Source organism: Rosa rugosa, chromosome 4, assembly GCF_958449725.1.
Source record: "Rosa rugosa chromosome 4, drRosRugo1.1, whole genome shotgun sequence".
In the NCBI taxonomy this organism is placed as follows: Eukaryota; Viridiplantae; Streptophyta; class Magnoliopsida; order Rosales; family Rosaceae; genus Rosa; species Rosa rugosa.
This window is the reverse complement of record NC_084823.1, coordinates 1,442,804-1,462,509: the sequence shown is the minus strand read 5'-3', so window position 1 is coordinate 1,462,509 and position 19,706 is coordinate 1,442,804. Positions and strand designations below refer to the sequence as shown.

General features: G+C 39.7%; 1 pseudogene; it reads right to left on the bottom strand.

Moving 5' to 3' along the window:
• Window positions 1-19,706, bottom strand: part of LOC133742677 (uncharacterized) — a 43,797-nt pseudogene that overhangs the window by 20,502 nt on the left and 3,589 nt on the right.

Genomic DNA, 19,706 nt, shown 5'->3' with positions numbered 1-19,706 from the left:
CAACTATTGCAGAAAGATGTGGCGTTTGAATGGTCTAAGGAATGCCAGGTGGCGTTTGAAAAATTGAAGGAACTTCTGACCTCTGCTCCTATCATGCTTCCTCCGGATTGGTCCTTGCCCTTTGAGCTCATGTGTGATGCTTCAGATTATGCAGTAGGCGCAGTTCTTGGTCAAAGAAAAGACAAAAAGCCTTATGCCATCTACTACGCCTCTCGAACTTTGAATGATGCTCAATTGAATTATTCAACTACGGAAAAAGAATTATTAGCTGTTGTTTTTGCTCTTGAAAAATTTAGATCTTATTTACTTCAAACTAAGGTTGTTATTTACACTGATCATGCAGCTTTGAAGTATTTATTCTCAAAGAAGGAGGCAAAACCAAGGCTAATTCGATGGATTCTACTTCTCCAAGAATTTGATGTCGAAATAAAAGACAAAAAGGGAAGTGAGAATGTGGTTGCAGACCATTTGAGCCGCATAGTACATGATGAGGACACCATTCCTATGGTTGAGATGTTCCCAGATGAGCAACTTTTCGGACTTGAGGTAAGTGTTCCTTGGTATGCAGATATTGTGAATTATTTAGTTACAAAGAAATTGCCAAGCACTTTATCGCATGCTAGGAAAGATAAACTTAAAAGAGATGCAAATCGGTTTGTTTGGGATGAGCCTTACTTATGGAAATTTTGTGGTGATGGTTTGATAAGACGTTGTGTGCCTCAATCTGAATTTAATCATATCTTATCGTTTTGTCATACTAAAAATTGTGGTGGTCATTTTGGTTCTAAGAAAACTGCTCTTAAGGTGTTGGAATCTGGTTTTTATTGGCCTAGTTTGTTTAAAGATGCATATGCTTTTTGTTTGACTTGTGATAGATGCCAAAGAACTGGAAATTTAGGACCTAAAAATCAAATGCCTTTAACTCCTATTCTTGTTGTTGAAATTTTTGATGTGTGGGGTATAGATTTTATGGGGCCTTTTCCTTCATCTCAAGGTTTTCTTTATATATTACTTGCTGTGGATTATGTCTCGAAATGGGTGGAAGCAAAAGCCACCCGTACTAATGATTCTCGAGTTGTTGCAGATTTTATTCGGTCTAACATATTTTCTAGGTTTGGAATGCCAAGAGCACTCATAAGTGATGGAGGATCCCACTTCTGCAATAGGACCATTGAAGCTTTGCTCAAGAAGTACAATATCACTCATAAGGTCTCTACGCCTTATCATCCGCAAACAAGTGGGCAAGCTGAGGTCTCAAATCGAGAAATCAAGAAAATATTGGAGAAGACTGTGAATCCCAACCGCAAGGATTGGAGCCAAAGATTGGAGGACGCACTTTGGGCATATAGAACAGCGTATAAAACGCCAATAGGGATGAGTCCCTTTAGGTTGGTGTACGGAAAAGCCTGCCATTTACCTGTGGAACTTGAGCATAAAGCTTTTTGGGCCGTGAAGGAGTTCAATATGAGCATTGACGAGGCCGGACTTCATAGAAAGCTATAGCTGAACGAGTTGGAAGAGATGAGGAACGATGCATATGAAAGTGCAAGGATTTACAAAGAGAAAACAAAGGCTTTTCACGATAAGATGATTCGTGGAAAAACCTTTGTTGTGGGTCAAAAAGTTCTTTTATTTCATTCTCGTCTTAAACTCTTCCCTGGTAAGCTTAAATCTCGTTGGGTTGGTCCTTTCATTGTTACTAATGTGTTTCCTCATGGTGCAATTCAGATTAAGAGTGAGAAGAGTGGGAACGAATTCAAGGTGAATGGCCACCGCTTGAAGCCTTACTATGATGCATTTATGGAGCATAGTGTCGAGGAGGCGAACCTCCATGATACACCACCTCCCATGGACTAAAAGAATAACTCCGTCTGGCTGCAGGAAGTTAAATTCAAGCGCTTCTTGGGAGGCAACCCAAAGGATGCTTTCTTTATTTCTTTGTTTTATATTTAGTTCATTTTGATGTGTTTTGTGTTTGTGTAGGTTTAACAGTGTAGAAAAGTATGAAAAAGTGTCACTTTTTGTGCGAAACAGAGTCCAGACGTGCAGATCAGTCTACTTTGACTGGCCGCCGTTTTCAGCTCTCCTGGAGTTAGGAGGCGTGCCATATATGGATCCACAGCTCTTTGAGTCTAGTTTTTGTTGGTTTTTACAGAACTGGATTCGGAGTTCATATGCGTTCCCAGTTCCAGTTTGAATGCAGTAAGGTCAGCTCAGGAAAACAGAAAACTGTGCAGTTGTGTCACAGAAAAGGAAAAACTGGGCATATTTCCGTGGTTAAAATGAGGAGTTCTTTACATGGACTCAAAGCTCTATATGTATACTACCTTCAGGCCAAAAATCTCGTCCATTGGACCAGTGATGCTCCCGGAATAAAGGTTTGAGTGGGTAAAGGTCACTTTGCCAGGTTTTCTGTTCCAATTTCTGCTTTTTCTCTAACTTTGTAGGGCTATAACTTTCAAACCGCTTGGAGTTAGAAGGTGTCCCACATATGCACAGCGAGCTAGAAATGTCCACTTTCACCTCCAAGTGGTCTCTCAATCATATGATGCTGCATTGAAAAGTTATGGGATCTGGAACATGGGCTGCCGAAAAAAACTTGTGGTTTCCAAAGATGCAACAAGATGATTTCTTTCTTCTCGCCCTCACTTACTTCTTCCTTGGAGTCAATTTAGCCTGGAGCTTATGTTAGGAAGTCAAGACCTTATGGTCTTGAGGTTGGGGTCTTGGTTGTCATCTCCAAAGGTCGTGAGCATGGGAGGTCTACAAGGGGGAGATTTTCTATACACTTTTTCACTTTTCTTCCTTTGCATCTTGTGATTTCCTTTCTTGACACTTCGATTATGCATTGTTTGATTTAATTTGCCATACATTGAGGGCAATGTATGATTCAAGTGTGGGGGAAGGGAATTTGTCAAATTTGAGTCTTATTAAAAAAAAAAAAAAAAATCATTAGTTATTTTATGTCTTTTAGCGTCTTTAGTTCTTGTTTTCATTTTTTGTTTTGTTGTTCGAGTCTTAGGTTGCCTTTCAACTGTCTAGGATGAACTTAATCTCTGAAATTATGGATAAAAGAGGATCACAATATTGAGATGATGTTAAAATAATTCTTTGGTTAATTACGATATATGTAAAGCATATGATTGTGTAGTAGATGTGGTTTTTGTTGACCTTGGTACAGAATTATGAGCATGTTGATGATGAGTTTTGATTCATAATATCCCTTGTGAGAAATTGAGCCTATTTGCCATTCTTTGTGAGTGTTTATTGAAAAAATTATACTCCTATTTTCTTGGCGATGTTTAGTGATCTCATTATCTTTCTCTTTGATTGACTGCTTGCCACAGATTAAGTTTAACGGACTCTAGAGATTACTAGAACTTGCTCTTGTGCTGGTCGAGACTTTTATCAATACATGTCCCTGATTCTGGAAAGGATAAAGGCACCTAGGAACTTCCACCAAAGCCAAAAAATAGCCTGTGTCCCCATTTGTGTACACAAGATGTACAACCCCCTAGTTTAACCCCTTTGAGCCTACATTTAAACCTTTTTCTTTCATCACCATCAAAATCCTAACCTTTAAACCTTAGTATAGTTATATCCCTACCCTTGTTCTAAGGATTTAGTGGAGCTAATTCACGAGACATACAAGATTTTGAAGGCACTACAAAGGATATGATGGAAGGAAGCAAGTGTGGGGGAATCAAGTCATACATCTTGAGTTGAAAAAAGTGTAAAAGCCTTGCCATAATAAAAATATATATATATTGTTATATGCCGAAAAAAAAAAACAAAAAAAAAAAACAGAAAAAAAAAGAGAATGGACGGCAAAGAAAAAAAAAAGTGAAGATATGGCAAAGGCATGAGATGGATTGATGCATGTACTTGGATCTCTAGTTGTGACTACAAGAAGAGGTTAGAATGAAGCAAGGGTCCAACACAATGACATTCGGCCCTCAATAATGACACACAAGAAGCTTCAACGTTGCAAGATGCCTTGGTGACTAAAAGAAGACGTCTCAATGCTTCAATGAAGGCTCCGCTGGGTTTTTAGAACACTTTGTGATTTTTCCTTACCCTTTCGTTTCTTTAACCCCTAAACCTTGGCCCCATTACAACCTTGAAGTAAGACCTCTTTGATCCTTAAGATGGGCAGCCTTTGATCTGTGGAGATTGGTTACAAGAGTTGAGCATATGGTTCGGTCCGTTGGGCAAGTAGTTGGTATCCTTCAAGAGATCGTAAAAGAAAAATAAAAAAATATATAAATTTCGACATAGCCTTTCTTTCTTTATATATGTGAGCTTTTTGTTTGTCGAAAATATTATCATCTCTCACATATATTTGAGTGAAAAAGCTTTTAAGCATTAGCCATGATCTGAGAGAAGAAAGAGTGGTGAATCCTGTGAGGTTTGAATCATACTTGTTGGATACATGCTGAGCTCCACCCATCACCATTGTCACCCCCGTGTCTTACATGCTTATATGTGGAATATATGTTTTAATTAACTCTCGAATTACTCATGATTGAATCTTGGTTGCGTGCTAATCTTGATGCTATGAAAGTAAGAGATTTCTGAGACAACAATGTTGAAGGCATAGTTTGTTTTGAGTCTTTTGAGTCTGTGTTTTATTTTCTTTGTTTTGATTTTACTAAGGGACTAGCAAAAGATAAGTGTGGGGGAATTTGATAGGAGCATAAATGCGACAAATATAATGTGCAATCCTCTACACTTTTCTTAGCTATTTCCTTTAAAAAGTCAGTTTTAACTTTGTTTTCTTTTTAGGTAGTTCGTGGAGTGATTCAAGAGAAATAGGAGCTAAAAGGGAGAAACGAAGCCATGGAACATGAAGTACTCATGCAGAGGACTAATTTTGATCAACCTTTTAGCCAGAAACTACAAGGGAAGTCTACGGAAATCATTGTGCAAAACAGTTGCTGCAAAGCAGAAAACTGCAGTTTCAGAATCTGCTTTCTGGGAACGGTTTTGAGGAGCAATTCTTGCATCATTCCAGCTGCAACTTTGCAGAAAGGGCCAGCAATATTTGAAGACATGATGTTATACTTTAACTAGAGCCAAAGAACGGGTCAGAAGCGTCAACGAGGCACCAGGAAATCAAATGCAAAGTAGGCTTCCCGATAAGGCAGAAACTGTCAGCTTTTCACGAAGCTTTTTGGGAGATCTTTTCCGGCGATTTAATTGGAGTTTTTCCAGAAGGTTGTTGATCATTCTAGAAGATATGATGTCATAGAACACTTGGGAGTCAAGAACCATCCAGAAACTTGTCAAGACGAAGTCGTTTCTTGTCCAAGAAGGAAGCTTCAGAGTCAGAAATCGAATCCTAGTCAAAACAGGACTGTTTGGCAGAAATCTTCTATGGACGAATTTTGGGGTGCATTTTTGGAAGTTTATTGATGCTGAAAATTACAAGGAGAGTCCTAGAAAGATTCATCAAGAATTTGGGAAGATTATTAAGCCTTGGAAATCATTTAATTGGGCACCAATCAGAGTAATCCTCAAGCAACTAGGGGAGGTTTTCAAAGCAGAATTGGAAAAGGAAATTTGAGGATGCTCCACATATATATAGAGCAGCAGAAAACGTTGCAAATTACCACCCTACAGCGCCATCTTCTGCCATAAACCCTAGCACACAAAATCTTGAAATTCCTAAGTCCTCCAAGAGCAAAAACCGTGCACACCATCATCCATCTTCATCAAGCCTTGCCGTGTACCATCTTGAAGGGAGTTCTTGCGTTCAAGGCTGCCTAAAAGTGAATTCGTGGCTCTCATCTTCTGCCCTTTACGGTTTTTATTTTCTTGTAATTCAAACTTATATGTTTTTAGTTATGAATTTTAAGACGATGTGTGGCTAATCTACTTTTGTTAGGGGCGAGGTTTGAAGCCCCTAAGATATGTTTTTGACAATATTTTGATTCCTAGTTTCGTGATTTCTTTGTTGTGAAATTGTTTATTTGGTTTTGGTTTACAGATAACTCTTGCATGTTTATGTTTTATGAATGCGCACATAAAATATTATGATCATGTGAGTGGGGCTAGAAATAGGTATTTTAATCTCCTAAACGGTTAATAATGCTTATTTCAATGGTAGTAAAACCTATAGGACAATAGGTGAAACCAAATAAAAAGGATTGCATGCTAGGTAGGCGTTCCACACTAGTTTTGCATACTTGTTTCGATCAAACTTCCACATGTGATTAATGCTTAGAATGAATTGTTGATAGGATAGCGTTCTATACCTTGATTGTTTATTCTAAAGGCTTAGTAATGGTGCGTTCATCTTGCTTAAGTAATCTAGGGAAGTAATAAGAACTTATGCATGCATTCATGGTTTGTTCTTGATTGAAACCTTTTTCACGACTTAGTAATTGAAACTAGGATGATGAATTAGTCTCAAGCATGTTTTGGTGGTGGATTTCCGAGTTCCTAACATCTTCATCATATCTTTCAAACCTTAAACTCAAAATCATTTTTCTTTTCTTTGTGTTCTGTTATTTTCGTAGAAAAACCAAAAACCCCCAGTTTAGTGTGTTTCAGGATTGCAACGCCTCTGCAATCCCCCTCTCTGTCCCTCCATCTTTCTCTCTTTTCTTTTTGTTGTTTGACGTTTTCTTTGGTTTAGTTCAGATTATGTTATTCTTTTTTATTTGTTAGTTTAGTTTTGTTTTCTTTTCTTTTGTGTGATTAATATAGTTGCCCTCAATCTCTGGCATCGAACGATCCTTGCTTATTCTTTACTACTGACGACTACATCATTGCAGGGTTAAATTGAGCGTCTATTTTGGGCGTATCACAAAGAGGTATTTATAGGAATACATTGCAAGTGTGAAAGCTCAAAGAGTAACTCAATTTGATAACAACTACATTTACAGCTGCAGCTCCACATGGTGGCTGTGATGATGATAATTGCCATGCTTGTTGCCCTTTGGCATAAAGCTTGTCACACAAGTCACAATACCTACATTATACACTCAAGTACCTATTGTATACATGATATAGACATTTATACTATGACTCATATGTACAACATGAATCATATATACTACAACACTCCCCCTTGGATATTTCATGTCAATAGTATTGTCTAGGTCGTGCGCTTCGAAATTGCCTCGTTAAAAACCTTGCCAAGTAAAAAAACCCTGTGGGAAAAAACAACCTTGGTCGAAGGAGAAAAAGAGCACAACGCGCGTTGAGTGTGGAGTATGTATCTGGATACTCCCCCTGATTTAGACTCCCCCTGGAGATCGTGAGAGTTCGGATAACCTTCTCAATCCGATACTCTTCACATGTTTCTCGAAAGGGGATTTTGGTAACGACTTAGTAAATAAGTCCGCTACATTTTCCTCTGATCGGATTTGATTTACTTCAATTTTTATAAGTGTTTGTTGTTGCTAATTGTAGAAGAATTTTGGCGATATGTGCTTGGTATTGTCCCCCTTGATGAAACCTAATTTCATTTGCTCAATACAAGCTGCATTATCTTCGTAAATGCATGTAGGTTCTTCTGTGGTAGACTTCAAACCACAGGTTCCTCGAATGTGTCTATTTACAGACCTTAGCCATATGCATTCACGCACAGCTTCATGTAGAGCAATAATCTCTGCATGATTTGAGGAAGTAGCAACAAGGGTCTATTTTGTGGATCTCCAAGATATCGCGGTGCTTCCCATGGTAAAGACATAACCTGTTTGGGAGCGACCTTTGTGAGGGTCAGAGAGATACCCTGCATCAGCAAAACCCATCAAAACATCATTATCATTTTGATGGAGGGGAGGAGGAGAACGTCGGCCACCATGAATGGTGTCGCCGGCGATCATATTACGGAAGGTGGCCTTTTGCCTTGTGGGATATAATCCCATACTTCCGTCTTTTCTTTTCTCCCTGTAGGGATAAAACAAGCCCATATCAATCGTACCTTTTAAGTATCGAAAGATTGTCTTTATACCAATCCAATGGCGGCGTGTTGGCGAGGAACTATGTCGAGCCAACAAGTTCACTGCGAATGAGATATCCGGTCTTGTGCATTGAGCTAAGTACAATAATGCACCTATTGCACTTAGATATGGCACTTCAGCCTCTAATAAGCCTTCGTCCTCATCCTTTGGACGAAATGGATCTTTTCTGGGCTCAAGACTACGGCTGATCATGGGAGTACTCACAGGCTTTGCTTTATCTTCATTAAAGCGCCTTAGTAATTTTTGAGTATATGCTGACTGATGGATCATAATCCCATCACTACGGTGCTCGAGTTCTATTCCGAGACAAAACCGTGTTTTCCCAAGATCTTTCATCTCAAATTCGGATTTCAAATATTTAGCAGTTTCTTTTAACTCATTTAGAGTTCCAATTAGATTCATGTCATCGACATAAACTGCTATAATTGCAAATCTGGAACTTGTCCTTTTAATGAACACGCATGGGCATATTTCATTGTTAATATATCCCTTCCTAATCAAATAGTCACTTAGACGGTTATACCACATCCGTCCGGATTGTTTCAATCCATATAGTGAGCGTCTCAATCTTATTGAAAACGCGCTCCGTGGTTTAGAGCCATTTGATTTGGGTAATTGAAGTCCATCTGGAACCTTCATATATATCTCTGAATCTAGATCCCCATAGAGATATGCTGTAACCACATCCATAAGCTGCATGACAAGTTTTTCGGAAACTACCAAACTGACAAGGTAGCGGAACGTTATAACGTCCATTACGGGAGAATATGTCTCCTCGTAGTCGATTCCAGGACGTTGTGAGAAACCTTGTGCCACAAGGCGGGCTTTGTATCTAAAAACCTCATTTTTCTCATTTCACTTTCTAACAAAGACCCATTTATGGCCAACAGGTTTTATATTTGGTGGTGTCAGCGTTATAGACCCAAATACCTGTCTCTTTGTTAGTGAATCCAATTCAGTTTGGATCGTATCTTTCCATTTAGACCAATCTGCTCTTCGTTGACATTCTTCAACGGAGCGAGGTTCGATATCATCGTATTCTATAATTCCTTTTGCAATATGATATGCAAATGCATCATTAATAGTCATAGAATTTCTATCCATCATCACATGTATACTAGTGTAATTCATGGAGATCTCTCTATTCTCTGGAATTGGTTCTGTTATTGGAGCGTCCTCCAATGATGTCTCTTTGACATAACCATAATCCGGAATATTTTCATGAGATGGATTAATTGTATCGATGATTAATGGATTATTTTGTGCCAAACTCGCTTTCTTTCTTGGGCGAGAATCCATCGAACCTATGGGCCTCCAGCGCTTCCTGGCGGGAGCCGTGGGTCTAGCCACTACGTCACCCATATAGGGGACGTTGGCGCCATTCTCATGTACTCTTGAGATGGCATCATGTCCTCTAGTGTTAGGGACATCAATCCTTGCAGGCACATTTGCAGCAGGTATATGTGATCTTGTCACTTTAGCGATATCAGAAAACGCATCAGGCATTGATTCTGCTACGTTCTGAAGATCGAGAATTCTCCGCACTTCTATTTCAGATTGTGCTGTTCGGGGATCAAGACGAGACAGAGTGGGGACAAACCACGACAATTCCTGTCTTTTCTGTTGAACATTACTGTTCATGTCTCCCCCTAATGACGGGAAGACTGTCTCATCAAAGTGACAATCCGCAAATCTAGCGGTAAATAGATCACCTGTCAAGGGTTCTATATAGCGGATAATGGTAGGAGAGTCATATCCAATATAAAGACCTAATCGTCTTTGAGGACCCATTTTGGTGCGCTGTGGCGGCGCAATTGGCACATAGACTGCACACCCGAATATGCGTAAGTGTGAGACATCGGGCTCATACCCAGTGACCATCTGGGAAGCAGAAAATGGTTGGGTGGCAGTGGGCCTCAGACGAATAAGCACAGCTGCGTGCAATATTGCATAGCCCCAAGCAGAAATAGGGAGATTGGTGCGCATAACCAATGCTTGAGCAACCATTTGAAGTCTTTTAATGGCAGCTTTTGCGAGACCATTTTGGGTGTGTACATGAGGTACAGGGTGTTCAACCTCGATCCCAATGGACATACAATAATCATCAAAAGTTTTTGATGTAAACTCTCCATCATTGTCAAGACGAATTGACTTAATAGGATGATCAGGGTGGTGAGCCCTTAATTTAATGATCTGTGCTAGAAGTTTAGCAAATGCAGCATTTCTCGTGGATAATAGCATGACATGTGACCAGCGTGTCGATGCATCAACCAACACCATAAAATATCTAAATGGTCCGCAAGTTGGTTGAATAGGTCCACAAATATCACCTTGTATTCTTTGCAAGAATGGTATATTTTCTTTAGTGTCCTTTGCATAGGATGGTCTTGATCCTACCTTTGCTAAAGAGCAAGCTTTGCAAAACGAATGATATGAAGTAGTTCTTTCGACCAATCTTTGGTTCGTATTTCTTTTCGTTTTGAAGAATGGATGTCCGTGTGAATGTTTTAATATACGGAGCATCATATCACGACCTGGGTGACCCAAACGGTCGTGCCAAAGTCTATATGTGTCAGAATCCCATAAATTTTCATTCATGACATGGTTGGATTCAATTACTCTGATAGTGGTTGCATATAATCCACTAGAGCGACACATAAGTTTCTCTAATACTCGTGTATTTCCGTAGTTATTAGAGGTAATGCAAAGAAACTCTTGTCCATTCTCACAATGTGTTTCCACATGAAGGTCATTGGCTCTTATATCTTTAAAACTCAATAGGGTTCTTCCAGCCCTAGGAGCTGTTTGAACCTAAATTTGGCAAGGCCTATGTGACATTAAGCCAGGTCGCACATGAAGCAGGCCTGGGTCATAGTGAGCCGTGATATAATAAATATTTAGCCGAGGCCCGACTCACTTCAGCTGAGGTCCGGCTCACTTCACCTCAGCCGAGGTCCGGCTCCCTTCACCTCAGCCGAGGCCCGGCTCACTTCAGCCGAGGTTCGGCTCAGTTCACCTCAGCTGAGGCTTGGCTCACTTCAGGCTCACTTCACCTCAGCCGAGGCCCGGCTCACTTCACCTCAGCCGAGGCCCGGCTCACTTCAGCCGAGGTCCGACTCGCTTCACCTCAGCCGAGGTCCGGCTCACATGAGTCGATTTCTGGTTTACTTGTGGCTGAGAAAGTCCTATCCAAAACCCGTCAGAGACACTGATAGCATGACATTATGAGCAGATAAATGCCAACTTCTACGTTACAGCACTAAGTGTGGCTGTTACAAAATAATCATTGAAGAGTCATGATGGCTGATTGTCAGTTATGCACATCAAAGGAATTTTATTCTTAGAATTCAATTTGTAATCAATCCAGTCTCAACAATTAAGGCTGAAATTGTACGTATTAGTTTTGTTATCTTTATTCTGTACTATAAAAGGGGCCGTAGACATCTTTGTTAAAGGTCCTCGACCAAACGCTCTACGCGATTACTCAAATTTTATCTCAATACATTTCAATATTTCTGCAACACTTATCAATCTTCACGTGTTTATCTGATTGCTTTTATTTTACCGGTACTTATCTTTCCTGCACTTTACTTTGTCGTTCTTTACATTCCAGCAATTTATCTTTTTGCTTGTTACTTGTCTGCACTTTATTTCCCGCGGTTTATATTCTTGTTGTTTATCTTTATTTGCTGCACTTCTACTTTGCATTATTTACATTCTTGCGCTCATAAATACAAAATCACAAAAAGAATCAATCACCGAGTTACACAGCACTGCGGCCAGATAAGGCCGATCTGTGCTAAAGTCCTTGCATTCAAGGCAGAGAGAACCCCGCGGCCGAGATTGATCCTTCCTCGGCCCACAATCAACTGATCAAAAGTCAGATCGGCGCAAGACCTACAATCTATAACAAAACCTCGCTTGGCCCACCAGCCGCGAGTTGGCACGCCCGCGCACACGTCACCACTACAGAAGGACACGTGTAAGCCAAAGAAGCCCTCGGCCTAGTGACACGCGGCCGAGACAATTTTTGAGCGAACAGGAGCGTATAGAGCTTCGGTGATATTAATATTTGTGCCGTTTGGCAACAAAAATTGAGCTGGTCCTCGACCATGAATCAATTGTGATGATCCTGCCATTGTAGTTATTGAAGATCGACTAGGCGTCATCCATAAAAAAATTGCCTATGTCGTAATATAGTATGTGTGGTGCCACTATCAAGAAGGCATTCCATTTCTCCGGAAAACATACTGAAAAAGAATAAAGTTCGGAATATTAACACATGTCCATGACATTGAATGCGATACTTTATTGATAAGGAAAATAACCAATGATTACATCAAGGTTTCCAAAGTCTATTCCAAAATACAATCAAACTTATACAAATTGTAATTGCTCAATCCGTTTGGTAATTCCAATGAAATATGACCAGGGAAGTAGAGAGATGTTGGTGGAGCGAGGCTCGCTTAAATACCCTGATCTCAATTACTTTCCTAGACATCATACTTCATTGGGTACGCCACATGAGAAAGAGTCAATACAATTGTTATTGATTAAGGCACATTTGCCATTCTTGGAAAAATAGAAAGGACTATTCTAATCAAAGTCTGCTGCATCCTCGTGCACTTGTTTAGCTTTGAAGTCCTCTATGGTGAGATTGACATCTTCACTATCTTCATCTTCGGCAAGGTTGGATTCTTGCTCCCTGAATTGCCTATACTCTTTGTAGCTTGCAGCTAGTTGAGTACTTGCATGGCATTGCTTGAACCAATGCTCGATTGATCCGCACCGATGACACACGTCATTATGGTTGCCTCCTTTCATTGGAGGTGCAGTTTGTCCACGTTGTGGATATTCCCTAGGAGGGTTACTGCTACTACCACGTCTTATGATGCGACCTCCACGGCCCATATTGTTATTATATCCTTGGCCCATGTTGCTGTCATATCCACCTCTCCCACGTGTGGAGTTGCCACCACGTGTGAAGCCACCACGTGTGGAGTTACCACCACGTGTGGAGTTACCACCACGTGTGAAGTTGCCACCACGAGTGTCCACTCTAAAGTTGCGGTTTCTCTCTTTATTGGGGTGGTTATATAGGCCCGTACGCCTTTCTTGTCCCTTGTTATTAGGGTATTGCTGCTTGCGCCCTCTTTTGGGTGCATTATAATTTGTCTCACGGACGCTCTTGGTTCCAATGGGCCTTGAATGATAATTCTTTACAAGGATGTTGTCGTGCTTTTCAGCTACCGACAAAAGATTGATAAGCTCATTAAACCTTGTAATTCGTCCAGCATTGACTTCGGTGCGATATTGCTTTGATATCACAATTGCTGAGACGGGAATGGTGGAGAGAGTCTTCTCAATTAGCTCCTCTTCTGTGAGAGGCTTTGCACAGAACCTCAACATGGCTTTGAGGCGAAGAGCTTCCGAGTTATATTCAGCAACAGACTTAAAGTCGGAGAAGCGTATATTATTCCACTGAACCTTCAAGTCAGGGAGGAGGGTATCTTGGATATTACCAAAACGCTCTTCTAGCGCTACCCATAGGTCTCTGGCATCTTTGATTGACATGTACTCTAATCTGAGTGCTTTATCCATATGGCGCCGCATCAAGATAATAGCTTGTGCATGCTTTGTGGGTGTTCGTTGGAACACAAGGCCTGGATTAGGAGCTTGAATTATGGGCAATATTCCTCTTGAAGTGAGGTGGTTCTCAACGTCGGCTACCCAACTATGGTATTCCGAACCCGTTGAGTCAAGCATTTGAAAGTCGAGTCTAGGTTCATTCGACATCCTGAATATAATAAGAGAAGATATATTAGTTTCGGACCAATATGGTATTCCGAACCCGTTAACTTCCACGAAAGCTAAAATCAATAATCTTTAGACCAAAACAATGATGTTTTGCGGACGCTCTTAGTCCGAATATTATGAACACTCTTAGTTCATGATTACGAACGCTCTTAGTTCGTTTAGCGTGAATTTCTGTAATTCTGCTTTTAATTGTAAGTTCCCGAGAAAAAGAAAGAGAAGAAAAATGGAGTAAAAACTAAAAAAACGGGAACTTTTAGTAAATAATACCTTGGAATAATATTGCCGGAAAAAGTTGTTGAAAAATTGCCGGAAAAGTCACCGGAAAGTTGTCCGAAAGTCGCCGGAAAAGTCACCGGAAAAGTTGTCCGAAAGTCGCCGGAAAAGTCGTCCGAAAGTCGCCGGAAAGTTGTCCGAAAGTCGCCGGAAAAATCGCTCGACAGATGTGTCGACAGCAGCTCGGCAGATGCTCAGCAGGTGGCTCGGCAGCTGCTGCGCAGGTCCTCGTCAGATGCTTCGGCAGGTCTCGGCAGATGCTTCGGCAGGTCTCGGCAGGAGCTCTCGGCAGATGCTCGGCAAGACTCGGCAGGACTTCGACAGCGGTTCGGCAGCGGTTCAATTTTTCCGGTGGCCGGTTCAGGCTGTTTCCGGCCGGTTCTGGCGGTTCTGAAACCGGTTCTGGGCTTCTTGGATCAAGGGCTTTGATATGAGCTAGGGTTTGGAGGTTTTTTGTAAGTTTGAAAAAATGATTTCTATCGGATTATGAACTACCTCTACTCTTTTCAATTTCGATTCTAATTCTAGAGCAATTTCGTGCTGATAACGTGTTTAAGGACAAGTATATATTGATACACAGAGAGAGAGAGTAAAAATTTCAGAGAGAATGGAGATTCAAGTGTGTTTATTCATCTCATACAAAGAGGTATTTATAGGAATACATTGCAAGTGTGAAAGCTCAAAGAGTAACTCAATTTGATAACAACTACATTTACAGCTGCAGCTCCACATGGTGGTTGTGATGATGATAATTGCCATGCTTGTTGCCCTTTGGCATAAAGCTTGTCACACAAGTCACAATACCTACATTATACACTCAAGTACCTATTGTATACATGATAGAGACATTTATACTATGACTCATATGTACAACATGAATCATATATACTACTACAAGCTCATATTAATTGGTGGCAGAAACAAAAACAAAAGCATAAAAAAGAAGCTATATATTGTCTGATGTCTTTTGGTCATCAGACAGCATAAAATCCTCAATACAAGAGAACATATACTGCCCTTGAACCCTAAATCAATATGCAAACCAATAAATATGGGGGGTACACAAGTAAAGGCTACATTTGGACAGATCACTTGGTGCGAAAATCAATTTCAAAGGCTGATGTAACCTAGTTACCTTCTACATTTGATTCCTAATGAGAACTGCACACTTAAAATTACTAACTAATGAAATGGAGAAAACCCAACTCCAACCTATAATCTCATACACAGCCAGGCAAAATTTTCATCAAAGGCTGTGGAAGTTCTTTTCTGTTTGGGTCCAAAAAATAGAGACTAGAAACTACCCAAAACATAGAGCGTGTACTGAGGCTTTCGAAAGTAAATTAATCTGGTCCCAAAATTGTTATGATTAGATATTCAATAAAATTTCAGTTGTGGGTTTCATATTTTACACTATAGCAAAACCTCATTAGCATGTCACCATACACAATAGTTCCAGTGCAAGTATGTTTTAACCCCTGGTAAAACAGAGGCACTAATTTTGAAAGAGGGAAAGTGAAGAGAAGAAGAGAGCTTCTCTATCCATCGGTACAATTCAAAGGGTAAAGGACATGCAAGAGAGCTGTATTGCTCCTCCAAGCAAACCTTCAGGTTAACTGGGGAGGTAAGAAGAAATATCCAATAAATCTTGTTTCATTCTTTTTTGCATTCACTTAATTATCCTAACCCATCCACCCTTCCCAATGATGAAGTAAAAATTGGTCTGATTTGAGCGTTTTTCATTCGCATATTGCGTAACAATCAACACGGTCATCAAAGATGGGAAGTATTTACGTCTCGGTTTATCGTACCTCAAGGATTACAAACTAGCTAAGAATCCTATGGTTCTAGGTCACCGAAATCACTTGCACAAACAAATAAAACTATAAAAAAAAAAAATGCTAAACAAGGCACCAAGCCTCATTCAAGCATGACTTTGCATCACACAAAGTCACAAAGACGGCCTTGCACTGAGCAAGGCCTAGATAGGGCCGTGAAACACACAAAAGTGCTTGTAATGCTCGTGCCCACATGGATTTACAAATGAATGGTAATGAGAAAGTCACAATGTTTTTGGATTTTCATAAATGATACATAAACTAACTAACTACGACATAAAAATAAGATAGATAGAAGGATGAGATGCATCGCACCAAGGGTCACCATGGAATTCAAGGTTCACCACAAAAATCTAAAATCACATGGAATGATGATGATTAATTCAAATGATGCTTCAAATGTTTTGTCGGATTTCCATTTAGCATTAAGAGGTCGAAAAGAAAGCTAAATTGATTGTCATAAAATAGTAGTCAAACCCTAAGTAAAAACAAAAAGAAGAAAGAATACTTAGTTTTTGGCTACCCTATACTAGACTCAAACCTTATGCCTTGTTAGGGCCATAAGTGCTCAAAACTAAATGCTTTATGTTTCGACAATCGATTGTAACACACTCTAGCAACCATCACCACAAATAATAAGGTCGAAAAGAGTATTTGTGATAACAATTACCCTACCCAACAATTCCGAATACTATTCCGACAATCAAGGGTAATAATACTCAAAATTGGGTGACTTGAGAACCACAATCTAAGAAATCCAAATGGAAATAGAGATATGCAATGGGCAAATTAATTCCACCATACTCATGCCAAAATTTAAATTGAAATATAAATTCCCCAATTTAATATTCCAATTCCAACACACCAAACATAGATTAAGGAGGGGAAAACCTAAACCATACATCTAGAGTGAAGAAATTAAAGCAAGAGTACACAAATCATATGAATAAACATCAATTTTATTAATTCCTCAACAAAACCATATAAAACTAAACTTGGGTTTCAAAACCCTAAAACCATGAGAGGTCACACACAAGTATATATCAATACACATCAAACAACACCATAAGCAAGAAATAAGAGAGAGAGAGAGAAGAGGGAAAGAGAGGAGAAATCCATGAAATTTAAGGCAAAGCTTGTCACTAGCTATTGCCATAACTTCATGGCTTCTCTTGCTACCCTTATGAAGCCATGGTGTAGAGATGGTGGCCTAGATACCGGAAATATGTGTGCCTCCTCCTTGTGCAAGCTTACATGTGAAGAATGGGGGATGGAGAAGAGAAGAAGAGGTGAGAAGAGAGAGAAGTCCCAAATTCGGCCAAAAGGCCTAGGGTGCTGAAAAATGGGTCTTGAGCTTGTGAAATGTGTGTGCAAAGGTGCTTAAATACCTCCTTGGATTCAATGGTCAAGATTAGACTTGTACCCTAGATCCAAGGGCTCAAAAACAAGTAGAAAAATGGTAAAATGAAAAGACTAAAACAACCTAATAAAAAAGTAGAGAATTAGAAGTTTAGAAAATATTTTGGAAAATATAAACAAAGTAGGAGGGCAAAAGTGTAAGTGTGTGTGTGCCTAGTGTGAACACAAATAAATATCTCCATCCACATGTGTGTGAAGTGTGTAGTCCACTAATTATTATTGTCATTACATCAATTTTGAATTTGAAATTTAAATACAAAGATGCAATACAAATGGGCTTGGGTCTTCACTTGTGTGCATCTTTGGTCTTGGGCCTTGAACTTCTTGCTATTGGGCCAAGTTGTTGGTTGACCCGATGGTCAACCAGTTGACTTTTCGTCCTTTAGTCGGAGTTGACTTTTTGCTCAAATTCTCTCTTTGTTTCATTTTTTCCCTCTCTTGACCATAATTTCCTACAAATGAAGAAAACAAAGTAATACTACGAAATAATGCTTGAGCATTCGCTAATTTCAAGGTAATTAGGGCTAGAAACACACGTACATTGCGTGTGAATCATGGTCATCATAGAAAAGATCCATTATTTAATCGTCAAAAAGTAAACATAATCAGGATTTGTTTTTAAGATTTCTTTCTGTTCATCAACTGGTTCACCACAATGGATAAGCAAGCAAAGAAGTAAGCAATGAGGCATAATTAAATATCTAGAATATACGTTGAACCAAAAGCTGTCACTTACCGAAGGATCAAAGAGTTTTCCCTTAGTGGGCACAGAGGCCACCCGCAAGCTCCTCATAATCTCAACAAATTGCTTGTATATACCTTGGTAACTTGTATCAATCTTCTTCTCCTTTTCAGTTTCAGGTCTAAATTGTTGTTTTGCTCTTTCAAAATTGTCAACCATGGGCAAAAGGCTCTCAATTACTTCTCCTTGAGCATCAGTCCTCACGGTAAGTCTCTCTTTCTCATATCTTTTTCTACAATTATCAAAATCTGCTTGCAAGTGGATAAGCTTTTCCTTCCCTGTTACCTCTGCAGATATAGATGATACTTTCTGGACTAGTTCATTCTGCTTATTTTCTATTACTTCTATCCTTGCCTCAATTTCGGATACAGTCTTTTCATCTTCATTGAAAATAGCATCCTTGTAAACTTTAAGGAGGGTCCTCAAACTGGGCAATGTTGTTGACCTGCTCCACTAGAATCTACATTATCCTCTTCTGCATTCACCTAGAAATAAAATGCATATGTATTTCATGTACGAGTGAGAATCCATATGAAAATATCAAAATGAAGTATAAACAGAAAAGATCGAATGAAGTATACATATGTAAGTTTGAAATGTGGACTCATGACTTGCACAAATTACTGAGATATAAATATGGAAGGTGTAGAAACTGCATTGAGATTTAACCTAGTATAAACAGCCTGTGGCTTTCAAGGGTCTAAACGAGTTTAAGTCTGAAATTGTAATGCTTAGTTGCTTACTACAGTGCCACTTGGTTGGACTTATTCACTATTGATTGAAGGGAAATGAGAGGCTTATTGTTTAAATGCATTGGTCTCAAGGATTTCCTAGTAGGTTTTGTTCAACAGGAAACAGGAAGGTATGAAGCCGCTTGAATGAACTAAAACACTGAACATTTCCCTGATCTTATAAGAAGGGTTGAATACCTAGAATGTTTCGCCGACCAAAGTCTGCAACTTAAGTTAAAACTTTGAGTTCAGTACGAATAATTTCAGCTACAAGTCCCATCAACTGCCAAGGTATTAAAGCTAGCAAAACCAAAGGGAATGCTCTACCTTCTATATATATTCATTCATTCACATCACACCCTTAATTATCAGCCACCATTCCAATAATGCAATTGAGTTCTTTCTTTTTTTACCAAAATCGTTCGATATCTACACAACGGGAATATGACCGAAAACAAAGTAGTGGGTCAGGCTTATTCAACTAAAGCAAGCATCTTGAACACATCCGTTGCACCAAAACCAGGGGCGGAGGCAGTTCAGGACGAGCGGGGGCCACTGCCCCCACTGAGATTTTGACATTTGGCTCCCGAGTATACATTTTGCCCCCATCAAGTGGCCATATATATTGTTTATATATATCATATATTGTGTTTAGTGTTCCCATATAGTATCATATACGGCACAATTCAAACTTGAAAGCCCACAAACCTTCTAAGCATATCATGATATCAACAGGCCCACAACACACAAGTGACACAACTCCCAGTCTCCTACAAAGGCACAAACTGACGGAAAAAACAAGAAAAAGGGGAGCACGTAGCTTCGTGTGCAACCCCATTCACCTTATATATTCAAACTCAACTACCAAGTACCAATTACCAAAGCCAGCAATCTGCACTCAAAGTCAATAACC